Source organism: Falco naumanni, chromosome 8, assembly GCF_017639655.2.
Source record: "Falco naumanni isolate bFalNau1 chromosome 8, bFalNau1.pat, whole genome shotgun sequence".
Lineage (NCBI taxonomy): Eukaryota > Metazoa > Chordata > Aves > Falconiformes > Falconidae > Falco > Falco naumanni.
The window spans coordinates 36,204,029-36,217,128 of record NC_054061.1 but is presented as its reverse complement, the minus strand read 5'-3'; the positions used below and the strand labels follow the sequence as shown (position 1 = coordinate 36,217,128).

At 40.5% G+C, this 13,100-nt stretch overlaps 1 long non-coding RNA gene across 1 annotated transcript; it reads left to right on the top strand.

Annotated features, from left to right (window-relative positions):
• The first annotated feature begins 253 nt into the window (after positions 1-253).
• On the top strand, positions 254-12,338 carry LOC121092705. The gene is made up of 4 exons (XR_005829360.1): positions 254-3,008; positions 4,518-4,757; positions 5,790-5,962; positions 6,494-12,338. It is a non-coding gene; the product is annotated as an uncharacterized LOC121092705 (long non-coding RNA).
• The last annotated feature ends 762 nt before the right edge of the window (positions 12,339-13,100 follow it).

The following is a 13,100-nucleotide window of genomic DNA, read 5'->3' as shown; positions in this document are numbered from 1 at the left end:
TGCAAATGAAAACAACTGCTCAGCAGCAACCAACCGATGCCCTGCCGGTCCCCAAGTAGCACCTCCCCCCACCTCCCCAATCTTCCCATCAGCTTTACATGCTGAGCAGGATGCCATATGGTTGGAATATCCCTTTGATCCATTGGGGTCAGTGGTCCCAGCTGTGTCTCCTCCCAACTCCCTGTGCACCTCCAGCCTCCTCGCTGGTGGGGTGGGATGAGGAGCAGAAAATGCCTTGACCCTGTGTAAGCACTGCTCATATATAATGAAAACATCCCCAAATTATCAACACCATTTCCAGCACAAATCCAAAACCCAGCCCCACACTAGCTACTGTGAGGAAAAGTAACTCTACGCCAGCCAAACCCAGCACGTTACAAAAGCAGTGCTGTGTTTCCCCAGTGTGTTATATAGAAAAGTGAAAACCTGTTGAGATTTTATACCATAGGGTCAGGCTTTCTGTGAGCATATATCTTCCCTGTGCTTGTTACCTGAAAGTGATTTTGATTATCGAGACTCTTCCAGGATTATTTTTGCTATAAAATGACAGTCAGACACTTGGCAATTGTGATTTGAAGGTAAGTAAAATTTATTCAGTACCACCAGTGTATCATTCTGCATGATTGATTCATTGAATGTCCTGCAAGAATGTTAAGTAATTTCATAGGAATATAAAATATACTAAAGGAATCGGGTGCCCAAAATTTATTTCCTTGCTTTCAGTAACTCCAGTTGCTATTGCTTTTTAAGCAAATTTTCTAATATTGTAAACTGCAACATTTTCCAGTTTTGTTGTTGTTTCTTTTATGGTTAACTGGAGTAAAAAAGGTCCACATAACGTTTGGAGTTTCTCCTTACAAACAGAGAGAACAAGGTCCAACCCAGGAACCTGGGAAAACTAAATGCCTCCTCCTTGGTTTTCCTTAGCAAGCAAAATTTCTCCACCCACCAATGCTCCAACACTGTCCAAACAAAGAAGCTGGCAGTAAAGGGTACATGGGAATATTTTTGCTTTGTTTCCTAGTACATGCAGATAAAGAGTCATATTTATCTGCACCCTCAAGCTCATTTTAACTTCTACAGTAGTCCATCAAATCATAGTCCTCCTACCTCCCCCCTTAGCAATAACGCACCAAAAAATTAATTCCATAAGTCACTCTGTCAACTTAACCCCACTCCTGCTCTGGTCAGGAGGCATCGCGTGCCTCTTGCCAGCCTGGCTCCACGGGAATCGCCTGCCTGGTCCTGCTTGGAGCTACCTGCAGCTCTACTGAAGCACCTGGCAGGCAGGGCCATGGGAGAGGCAGCCCTGCTCTGCGCTCTTTGCCAGCTCTCGCAGTGAGGGTCTCTCTCTGGGCTGGTGGCTTCCTGTGACACACATTGCGCAGGGGAGACCTGGGAGCAGTTCTTGTTCTGGCAAATGGTGCTGCTGCACTGAAGGCTGGCCACCAAAGACACGTATTTTGAAAAGCAGACATGCAACCCACCTGCTGCCCTGCCACATCCGTCCTTTCCCATGCTCGGCGCCCCCGGTACACCTCCAGCTTCATCAGGAGATTTTCTTGTATTCTTGTCTTTACGGTTACTTCTCAGCTTGACCTGTCTGTTGGGAGGCTGCCAGCAAAATTAGAAATTAATTTTAGGTCTAGCAGTGGTTTATGTGCTGCAGCTGCTCGGCCGCTGGAAACACGATTCAGTCCCAGATGCAGTTGCTGGGCACTGAACTGACTGCACAGGGTAAGTTTTCAATCAGTATTGACCTGAGCTGGGGCTCAACCCATCTGCGAGAGATGAGAAGCTCCGCAGAGCTACCATTTAAAACTCCCTTTGGTATGCCGAATCCCTAGCACCAGCATATCCCTTCTTTCCCAGGATTGTTATGAAGCAAACTCCATTTCATTTAGGTCACGACCTTTTCTTTGATTTTTTAGAGAATTATGACCTACTTTGTGGTGAGGCTTTGTGCTTGTTTTTAGCTCTTTGGATGGAGAAACTAGTGAGTAAGTTAAACACCAGAGGCTAAGCGTTTATTTTTTAATACTAGCTTCTCAGTGCAACCAACCATAAAATATTTATGGTTCTTCCTTGTAAATCTAATAGCTACTAGTTCTGAATTCTCCTGACCTTGATGTAGTCTCCTATACCTCACTGCAAAGTATTATGTGAAATTCTGCCAGAATGACACCTCTGGGCTTGAACACAGTAAAGAGTCCACAGCTTAGAATAATGCTGTGTCTTGCCACTGGCTAAACTGATTTAAGCATTACTGTATCTACTAAAAGAAAGGAAAGAAAAGGAGATACCCCCCTCCCCACTCTCTTAATCCACCTTTCTCTATACTAATCTGAAGATGAGCTTGTGAATAGTCAATAAGGAGACCAGGGCTCAATGACAGTTTGCTGAGCATCTGGCCTAGATCCTCAGCTGATGTAGATCACATATATTTTGAGGCTCATCACATCAGCAGCAGACAGCTTCCTGAACAGTAAATATTTACTCCTATAAGGCCCTATTCAAATTCAACAAGCCATCTTTTTCTATTCCAGCTTTCTTCCTAGATTAAGTTCAGATAAGCTAATTAAAGCATGTTACAGCAAGATGGGCCAACACAGCAGTGTTTTGAAGCCAGGTTTTGATTTTTGCTGGAAAGGAAGCATGTCGCTGATGCTGTACCTTAATCAGGTCATATTGAGGTTTCCTCATATTATATTTGCTCCCTTCCTAAAACAGTAAGTGCTACCAGTTGGCCTATAACACACAGTGCGTTTCTGAATAGTGTGTAATATGGCAAATTATACATAATAAGCAGACTCCTAATAATGGGAATCTGGGATAACGAAAAACCTGATAGAGGGGACAGCCCTGAAGAAAGTCTCTGACCTTCACTTTGCTTTTTCTAAGTAGAGACTCCAAGACAGGCTGCAATGCATTTATCCCATAAACATGTCACACAAGAGAGGCTGTGCCTGAGTCCCCGAGTCCCTGGCCAGGGCTGCCTTCGCTGAAAGGTAAGAGGATCTCGGGTTGTTTACTAGAAGTATTGCACAATTCACAACACAAGTTAAAACCTAGGTTGGCAGGCTCTGTGAGAGCCACCCTGGATGCTTCCCCAGCTGCCTGGGTCAAAGGCTTGCATAACATCAGGAAAAATAATGTTTATCTGTGGTGCTATTTGATGTGTAAGCTTCATTTAAAACATAATCTACTGTAATTTTTTCCAGCTAAATATGCAATTTTGGATTTCTAAGATATAAAGAGATAAAAAGCACTAGCTCATTGTACTGACGTATATTGTTCAGTTAATTTTAGATTTTGTCGCGCTCTCTTGGTAAACCATTTCACACATTTAGGTAATTATCTGATACAATTGCACGTGAGTAATACCTCCAGGATGCACAGACTTGCTTTATCCCTCTTCCATGCAGTGCCAAATAAGAAGCCCTAATGAAGTCAGTGCAGTTGCTCCAATGTGAGATGCATCTCCAGTGAGAGCCTCATCTTTACACCACATAGATATATAAACAGAGCGATACTGTCACTGTATTGTTTTAAAGACTCGGTTCTGTGCTGAGTCTTCAAATTTATGTTGACTCAATAAATTGTTTGATGGTCTCAGTGTAGCATCTAGTGGAGAAAGGGTAAATAACAGAAAAAAACACAAAGCAGAACCATGCCATTACCTCTTGCACATGGCAGGGATGAAAATGTGAACTGTTGAGGAGTGGGAATGCTCACTTCCCCTGATGAATCAGCAAAACACTTCTAGGGTTACTCCGAAGCGGCTGCAGTTAACTGGGTACAATGTGGGGCTTGTAATCCTGGCAGAGCAGGATGGTATCAGTGGCTTGAATTCAGCTCGGGAAGGTCTCTGTCTGAGGTGCGCAGTTGCTATGATGACAATTTATCCTTTAGAAACTTCCCTACTTAGTTTAAATTTGCTCTCACTCCGGCAGTAGTGTTTCTGTCCTGGCTAAGAGCCAATTTTGCGTTTCTTTCGTTCGTGCCAATGCTGTCTCCAGTCTAACTCGGAGCCAGGGCTACTGTTCCCCACGTTCTGTCCTGACTTAGCTCCTGCACAACCCAAATGCTGTCGGTGCTACTGCAGTGGCTGGCTGCACTGGAAACATCGCAGCCAGATCGGGCTCAGAAGGGACTTGGCTCAGGACTAGTCCTGGGCTCATGGCACAGCCAGACTTCACGGGGCTCAGGGAAGCTGTGAATGCGCAAGCAAAGCAGGAATTGTTCCTGCTGCCTTTCTGCAGATTTAATCTGGGATTCAAGAGCTTAGCTTTTGAGACATATCAAATCTTAGCAGGTCCTGAAAAATGGCATTGAACAACAGCAAACAAACCTGAGAGTTACATTTTTAACTTTTTTTGTTGCTGTTCTGAATGTCATTATTATAGCCTATTTATAAACTAGAGTAGGATACCAATGGCAAAAGAGAAGAAAGCTTAATTTTCAATAACCATGAACTTAACAGGGTAAAGGCTTGTTTTGTAATTATTTTTCTTCAGACTTTACTGGGACTTTTTCATGTGCATAATGTCTTCAGTATTTTATGGGGAGGTGAACAAAGAAGCACAAATCTGTACACCAGAATCTGCCTCTAGGCACAGTTCATAGTGGAGAGTCCTCCAGAAGCACCACTGTTAGAGGAGGCAGACAGCTATGAAATTAATGATGGGGTTGCAGAGCCAGTTCCTCATGATATGGCATGGAAATGCGCTGCCTTGGGCAGGAATACAAAGTAGAAGGTAAGTATGTCCCTCATTAAGAGTACCTCTAGAGAACACTGCGATTAATCCAAAATGATCTGAGATACAATTGCTTTGCAATTCATGAGGACTCTGTATGTTGCCATATACATTCTATGATTTTATGATTCTCATTTTCCTATCTTGGTGCAAAGAGTATATAGCTGATAGTGCTGCCTGCGGGCAGTGAGGCTGCTGAGGTCATCTCCTGAAGTGCCTGTCAGCTGTCTCCAAAATCTTAGTCCAGTCCCTCATTACTTGATGTCTTCCTTTTCCTCTGAACTGCTGGGGTTCCCATCTGGTGATCCCAGAACAAAAGCCCACCGGAATCAGGATAACTACCCTGTTTGCTGAGAACTTAAGAAAGGGCAGCAGGCATCACTGACAAAATCTCTTCACAGCAGTCCAGCGACAGAGCCTAGAGCTGGAAAGAATGAGCTCCAGATTTTTACCTTTTTAACTGGAGAGGAATTACTTTTTGCACCCTTTCTGCTGTGCTGAGGTGACTTGGGAGCATCAGTAGCAACACTACTGGTAAAGCCAAGCATTCAAAAACAAGTTTGTTTCCAAGATGATGAAATACAAAATATAGTTGCATTTTTATTTGCATTCTGGTTTTTTTCTCACTTTTTTGACTTTCATATTTCCAAGTCCCCACAAGTGTTATGACTAGCAACGTTGTCATTATCATTCTTATCATCAGTACGATGGCTGCTTATAACAGTAGTACCTGAAAGCTAAGATTCTTAGATAATAAGCAAATTTCTTGAGCTGTGGGCAACATTACAGACCTGCTGTAGATCAGATAAAAGCCACATTAAATCTGCAACTAATTGGTAGCCTTGGTGGTGGCGTCACCAGAGAGATGAAGCACTGAGCCATCCTGACCCCAGTGTGTAGTCCCTCTGTGGGTAAGGTAGGTTCAGATAGCATAGCGGTGTAAATGCAATACAATGCTTTATTATTTTCAATGCAGACTACAGTCCACAGGGCTGACAACTTGCCATTTATTGGATGCTCTGTTCTTCTAAGCCCGTGCTAACACAGAAGCCAATACTGTGTCTGTGAAGGGATCTTCTCAGGGCTCCATCCACCTAACAGCAGCCAAACAGTTTGAAAACTTCCAGTGGCTCTCTGGTCTTCTTGTCTTTGCTGGCTGCTTTGGAAGATGTCATCTGGTACACTCCATCCATACTATTTTTAGGGTACGTACATTTTTAAATAAAAAAAAGAACACATACCAACATTTTGCAGTCTTGATCTGAAAATAATTTTTTCACACCCTGTTAGAAAATGCAGTGAGCTGAATTTTGTGTAAACTTTGATGCTTTTTATTATTCTTAATCTGGCTAATTTCTACACGATCAGCCCAAGCCTTTTAATAATTTTTGCTATTTATAATATGAACTTTGGAACTACTTCAGGAAGCCAGAAAGTGAACGTTCTGTGAATCAAGAATTCAGAACGAGTTGTACAGTTCCTGGAAGAACTTAACTGGTCAAAAATCTCTCTTGACAATTTTAATTACTTTGCAGGGAGGCCAGAATGTGGGTGTACCAGGAAGTAGTTTGCACGTATGTTTTGTTTAGCTGAGTTGCTGCTGTGCAGTCTTTTGTCTTTTTCTTAGGAAAGGTCAAATTTGGCAGTTTTCTGTACTGCACATTTGAGCAGATGGTTAATGCAAGGTAAAACCAAACCACAACAGTCAATAAACGCTCTTCTATTTTTCTCTTTAGAGATACTTGTAAAGAAATTTACTTTTGAAACACATCATGTTATACTGCGACAAAGAAAGATGTTTCTGGGACTGGAGTTGCATTTCTGACTATGGCTTACCAGCGGGGGAAAAGCCTTTCACTGGTGCTTGCTGTTGGCAGACAATGTTGACCTCAAAACCTCAACTGTGAAACTGTGGAGCGGTGAGAGGTGACATACGGTCTCCTCTGTGTTTCAGATGAGTGAGTAGTTCTGTGCAAACTTTTGTAAAGAAGCCTGTGAAAGGCCAAAGTAACCAAACACTACAGTATTTTTTTAAATCCTCAGCAACAAAACGGGAAGGGATGACAGAGCAGCCATTTTCTCCTACTTCTTTTATATGTATTTGTGTTTTTCAAAAGGTTTCCCAATGTTTTACTTGAAACAGGCCTGAAATATGAAAACTGCCCATCTGAAAGCCTCAGCTTATTCCAGTGCTTGCCTTGCAGATGAAGGAAACAAAACAAACAAAAGCAACTTCTTTACAGAGGTGGAATGTGTATTGTTTATCTACACAGGCTGCTGTCACCTTAGAGAATAAAATGCCACAGCCTTCGCTCAGAAGTGGAGATCTTAGCAACATCTTAGCAGCAACTTATGCACATATGGCATACTACTTAGAAACACTGCTATGTGACTTTCAGCTTGAGAGACAGCTGTCTACCTTCCTGAAAGTTACCTACAATTCAGCCAGATATAGGTCAATGTGAAGTTAGGAAAAACAAAAATAAAGCCTGTAAGGCTGGAATCTACATGCCTGAGCTGCTTGTTTCAGAATATTAATTGGATTTCTTTTTTTGGTCACTGTAGAAAGAAATCAATAGAAGAATTGAACTAATTCCTTACAACTTGAGCCCACTGGTACTCTCTTGCTTTTTTGCATGTTTCTCTCTCTCCTCTAAAGTACTCCAGAAACTTTTGACAAGTTGCAAAACGAGGAGGCTTTGGTGGCACTTCTTAGTGCTGGTTTGCTTAATGATGGACTTAGGAAAGGCAAAAACTATTTTAGAACATGCAAGATAGCTCAGACCAAAGTTATAGGCTTGTTGCAGAAATTACTGGGTGAGGTTCTTTTGGCTAAGTCAAAGTGGAGGTCTAAATAAATGGTCATTTTTGGCTTTGTATCTATGCAACTGGTTTGCCTAAAATAAGATCACTATGGATTTCATCTCAAAATGTTGATCAAATCCCTGTTAAGGGATATTTCATTCATTGAAATGTTTTATCAGGATTTCTCATGTTCAGTACCCACAGGATTAGATAGGAAGCAAAAATCATGAGACAGATGTCTTTTCTGCTGCAGCTTTGTGTAAGAAAGGCTGAATTGCATCACACCAAAGGTCCAGATAACCTGGCACCCTGCAGTTGCCTATAGTAGAAATATTAAGGACAGAGCTGTTACAACTTCATTTCTCCTCCTATTTACCGTCTCAGTTTCTGGCAGTCTAAGGACAGAATTGGAGGCTCTGTCCATCTCTCTGTAAAGCAGCCTGTTCTGCCATTAATTTGTCTAGTTACTTCTTGCAGCCCTCAGAATTTTTGGCGTCTAAAATATCTCATGACAATGAATTACACAAATTAAGCAGATGTTTAAATAAGTACTTCCTTTTATTTGTGTCACACTTCCATCTGAACAAATATTAGTAGATTGATCTTAGTTCTCCTAAGAAATGAGTAATTGTTCCCTGTTCACATTTCCCATGTCAGACGTGATTTTTGATACCTGTATTATGTCTCCCATTTGTTGTATCTTCCATGTAGTCCTCAAGTACTTGATCTGTCTTACTAAGAAGGCGCTCCATCTTTCTGATCAATCCAGTCACTCTTTTTTTCTGTTTTTCTCATGTTATTCTGATGCTTAAGATGCAACCACATATCAAGGTTCTATAAGCAGAAATGTGTGTTGTATCAAAGGAAAGAACGTGATTCCTGAGGATTTGTACAGCAGTATTATGATTTATGTTTGCTTTTTCATTTTCTTCATTCCTTATTCGTCCTAACTGCCTCTCTGAGCACTGAGATAACAATTTCAGAAAACTCTTCATACTTACTCCAAAGTATCTTTGCTGACTGATGTGAACTAATTTAGAGCCTACTACGTTGCACAGGTAAGAGGGAGTTTTTGCTTTCCTCTCATGGACATCTGTGATCATTGCATGTCAGGTGCTATTTTATCATCTATTCAGTCTTTATCATGATTTTTTTTTGGCTATTTTGTGCCAGCAGCCTTGGTTTTGGTTTTCCTCAATAATTGTGAATCACTGGAAAACACTGTCATCTCACTGTTCAATCATGTTTCACTTATCACTTGTGAACATCTTTTAAAGCATAGGTCTTGCTGGTTATTCCCTTCTTTGTGATCACTTATTCATCCATCTTCCTTTCAAAACCAGTTTCTAATCATAAAAGAAGCTCCCGTTTTGTGCTTTATAAAAATGTTTTGGGAAATCTGTGCACGTTTGCTTTATCTAGGCTGCATGTTAGATGTTCATGTCACGTTTAGAGTTCCCTTATTGTTCAGACTAGGAAGATACCCAGAACATACTCTGTCTCCTCTGTGCCATACATTTGGATTTCCTTTCTGTGGAAATTAGACTGAGAGCAAAAGCAAGCTGGGAAGAGAATGAGAGGAGGCAGGAGACAGCAGAAGATGGTATGTACTTGGTCTTCTTCCAACAGGGAGTTGGATTATGGCTGAGAAGGACTCCAATCTCCCAATGTTTATACAAAGTCTGTATAAGCCAGCTCCTCTTTATCAACATTTGCTGACATTGCTGACATTTTAAAGCACTACCAGATTTGCAGTTTCCATCTTTTCCCATTATATAGTGATGAGCCATGTGTTTGACTGACTGGTCTGTCATTTCCAGGTTTTCCCTGAAGTCTTTTCTAAAAATTGGAATGTCATATGCCACTTTCCTTTCCTCCAGGACAGAGTTCACTCCAAACTATAAATTACAAAGCACAGTTAATAGTTTGGCGATTTCAGATCCAAGTTCTGTTAGAACCCTGGGGTGAGAAACATGTTGTCCTGGCTGGCAGGTACCATACAATTTACTGATTCACTCCAAAACCGTACATATTAAGTTCTGTGAATGTTTTTTTCTGACTTTGCCCCTAAAAAATATGTCATGGCAATGACCTCAAAATCTGCCACAAAGAACAGTGGTAGGAAAAAAGTACTCAACTTTTCTCCTGTGGTTTTCCTGAATGCTTCTGTTATACCTTGTTGCCTACGAGTTCCTCATGTTCTCTAGCAGATCTTCTGTTCTTGATCTATTCAGAGAAGTTTTTTTGCTTCAAAATATTTTTTTGGCCTGCTTTATTATGGTTTTATATTTAACTTCCCAGAGTTTACGTTATTCCTCTTTTGGACAAAAGCAGAAAATAACTATTCCGCAAGTGAATGCAGAGACGGCATTCATAAAAAGCTCAAGTATTTGCAGTGGGCATCTAAAAATGCAACCTTGTGGTACTTTGATGAGTGTTAAAGGCAAAGGATTTTGTCGAAGGCTGGCTGGAGAAAAAAGGACTTGGCAAAAAGTGGCCCAGCAACTGCAGGTGTTAATGTTTCCATCAGCTTTTATTCTCAGCTTATTCCTAGAGGGTTATATTTTAAATATATTTTTATGAGAAATACAGCCAGCCTCCAAAGTGGATAATAGCTTCAGCAAGCTTATTAACACAAATTATTATTTCACAGTATTCTAACAACTAGTACTGTGGAGCTGTATTGTTCCAGGTATTGCACAAACTTAAAGAGAAAGTTAGTCCCTGCCCCAAACAGTGAAATGATTCTGTCCCCGTAGCTTACCTAGGACATTGCTGAACAAGCATGCTCAGTATTTATGTCAGTATTATGTTTTAACAGTGATCCCAAAGTCAAGTTCGAGCACAAACTTGCCTACTGTTCACATTGATCAGTGGCACGCTCCCCACAGGATTTGGCCAGTCTCACTTTAAGGTTGTGCCTGTGCGCCTGAAGTTTCTGTGAGCAAGGCGTGTATGTCTTGTTTTGCTGAATCAGGACCCCACTTTACAGAAAACATATCTGCTATTAAACATACATTATGCTTGATCTTAGTGTTAAGATTAAGTGCCTTGTCTCCTGCTCCTTTTGCAGCTAAACTCCACCTGTGGTGAGAGTCATTCATCTTGAATTGCTTTAATGCAGTGTTCAAGTATGTCATCTTGGCAACAAAGCAGTTTGCATGGTATTTCAGTGAGAGGTTTAAAACCCCATTCACATTTTTAATATACATTTCTCTCACATAAATTATCACAGCTTGGTTGGCAGGCCTTGCATGAGTAATAAGGTTGCTGGCACAAACAGATACCACAGATTTATTAAGTAAAGGAGAAGCTTTTGTTTGTTCTTACATTTATACGAGAGCTGTGAGGTTTAACTTGTACAAAACGGTTTAAGATACTGGCTTTTTACTAGCAGGACATTACTAGTCATGAGATAACATATCCTCCCCAAAATGTACCCGTGGCAGTCAGATATATCCTTATGCACCGGTCTGAAAATTCAGCTCTCGTTATGTGAAGTATCGATGCAAAAGGCAGCTTTCATTGCTTATACACACAGGCAGACTGTAGCAGAAAACTTGCTCTTTTATAGGACACCCATGCTGCTGAAACTGAGCTGAATACACTTTTTACATGTGAAAGGAATGTGTTCTCTTTGAAGTAAATAATGACAGAGTCACATTTCAGTTTGCTTTTTCTTTCATTCATAATTTTGGGAAGTGATTGCTCAGAGTACATAACACAACTCAGAAATCAGAGTTCTGCAAAGTAAGTTATCTGCTGAACTCCTATTTATAAGTTCTGAGCAACGACTGTATGCAAATATCTTGCAGTGCAGTTTTGCTCCAATGATGTTGTAAGAGCGTAAGCTGGAGAACTTTGTCTCAATATCTCTTTTTAAAGCATTTAGCGTTCTTGCAATGTAGGCCTGACCTGAAGTACTCTGCACATGGTGGGCATCTTCCACTGCCTTTATTTAGAGCTTTGAATCAAGCCTTCTGTAAACAATGAATTAGTGGAATAATAATTACTGCGAGAAAATAACTTTGGAATGTCCAGCCTTTAATATCTGTGTCACCAATTTTGTGATAGATTAGCAAAATATATCCTTTTGTAACAGCTTAAGGTTACATTTGCCAAACAAATGTTGTGTAGTTCTACAGTCACATTGAATGGTTTGGATTGCTTCTCCATTACAGGCTTTGTATAAAGTAATGTATTAATTATTATTATTATTAAATTGAACATAACTGTATGTTTGACATAAACCGGGCACAAGTACGTGTATACGAAAATGCAAAAGGCAGACTTCGAAGCTTATGTGCAAATGAATTAAAATGTAAGTATGCAATTTGTAATAAATTTGCCATGATCTTGAAGATAATTATCAGGAAATGAAGATAACTCTGCAGCTAAGGATCCCTTTAATGCACAGAAGAACATATCCACTGCTTGAGAGGCTGGCAGTAGTTCAGAAATGCAGAATGCAGTTATTCATTGTCTCTAGTTATTGGCTATCTCTACATGCACCACAATCAGTTTGTCAATACAGCTATGGAAATGTTCAGGAAGAGCTGGAGCAATGTGGACACTATAAGGAATGACATTACTGATGCTGTGTGTTATTTTGGGGCTTTACAAAATTATCAGCCTAGGAATTGTCAGTCCACAGGAAACATTCACATTTCAAAGTTTGTAATATTATTTATAGACTTTCATTAATGAAGCTGAAATAACAGGAATTTATGAGTGCATTCTAGTCATAATCATTAAAAAGTCTATTCTTTAAAATGCTCCAGAGGTTGTGCATTATCTAAAATTCCTGCTTGACTACCTTCCCCAAATTCAGTCTTCCAACCCCTAATTCAACTTAGTCCTGAAAGATGAGACAGATGGAGAATCCTGTGTGACTTAATACTCAGGAAAAGACAGAGGAGGCGTTTGGATTATTTAGCCTAGTAAAATGAAGGGGGTATGACTGCTTTCTTTAAAAGAATTGGAGGTAAACACTGCTAAGAGGGAAGGGCTATATTAAAGCAAAAGAACAAAATTGGCACAAGAACAATTTAGTCTGGAAATGTACAGAAGGTTTCCAAACATCAAAAGAATTGAGATTTTAGAAAGCTTCCCAATTAGAAGAGCACATGCAAACTCCATTAGTATTATTCTGCATCTTGTTATGGTTAGGAAGTGTGAAATCCAAGAACTCATTCCCAACCATGTATTCTGTGTGAGTGTTATTTGGCAAAGAGCTCGTTGTAAGAGGTCATTTTAACAAGTGGGCATTAAAGACATTTTTTAACCAAACCCTTTCACACATAATATATATACATGAAAGCACCAAGGAGTGTGAAGCTGAATCTTGCAGAACCAATTTTCCCATAGGCCACATACAAAAATCTTTATGTAGCCAAGAGGCACAACACACCTCATACCTTGGAGAACTCTGGCAAGGACTTACAGTCAGAAATTACTCTCTAGGACATTTGCCAGGTGACAGGTGGCCAAGACCAAGGGTTACACCATTAAGTCAGCCCCATTCCCCCTCTCTGGCTC